This window comes from Frankliniella occidentalis, unplaced genomic scaffold, assembly GCF_000697945.3.
Source record: "Frankliniella occidentalis isolate FOCC.00 unplaced genomic scaffold, Focc_3.1 Scaffold62, whole genome shotgun sequence".
NCBI lineage: Eukaryota > Metazoa > Arthropoda > Insecta > Thysanoptera > Thripidae > Frankliniella > Frankliniella occidentalis.
Genome location: NW_026267192.1, coordinates 586778 through 587512, shown reverse-complemented (window position 1 = coordinate 587512; position 735 = coordinate 586778).

Here is a 735-nt window from a genome sequence, read left to right as displayed (position 1 = left end):
GGAGTAGGCAAACCCGCAATACAGGTGTGTTCGCTCTGATACACCTGACACTCGGTTCAATACGGCAGGTAACACGTGCAACCTCCTTGACACTTGCCTCGCCAATCGGGCTCCTCATTTTTCCAGTTTTCAACACGTCGCCTGCGTCCCTCTTCCTGGAGGTGTTTACACTCAGTCGACCCCCGTATGGCGCGCCCTTTCCCCAGGACCCCCTCATTGTGAAGGGATCTGCCTTGGAGCGAGCAGGAGCACAAAGTATGTTCCTGACCATTGATTTCGCAAAACCATTTGTGTCAGGGCAGGGCATTCGCGCCATAATGCATTTTGATCGTGATGGCGCATTTACTCCATTTAAAAACACACGCTTTTTAAAGTGACGAATATATCTGTTTTCTGTTGCTTGCTAACGCTGTTCCTCTCGCTCGGAGTGGCCGAGTGGGTTCTCGTCTAGGCAGCATAAAAGTCACTCTTTGCAAGCTACAATTTGTCTCATTATTTTGGCTTTCAAATTGTCTAAAATTGGTCAAAATAAAAATACGGATATCCTCAAGAACACACGAACTTACTTACCAAGCGTCTCATGTGTGCCTTCAACCCAGAGTTACACTTTTAATTTCAGTTAATTCTTCCTCATTGGTTCCTTTTTGTTATCCCTCAAGTAAAAGCAATGTTCTCAAAAGTCCAAAAGTGCCAGTGCTCTCCCCTGGTTTTTGATTGTCACCCTGCATATTTTGA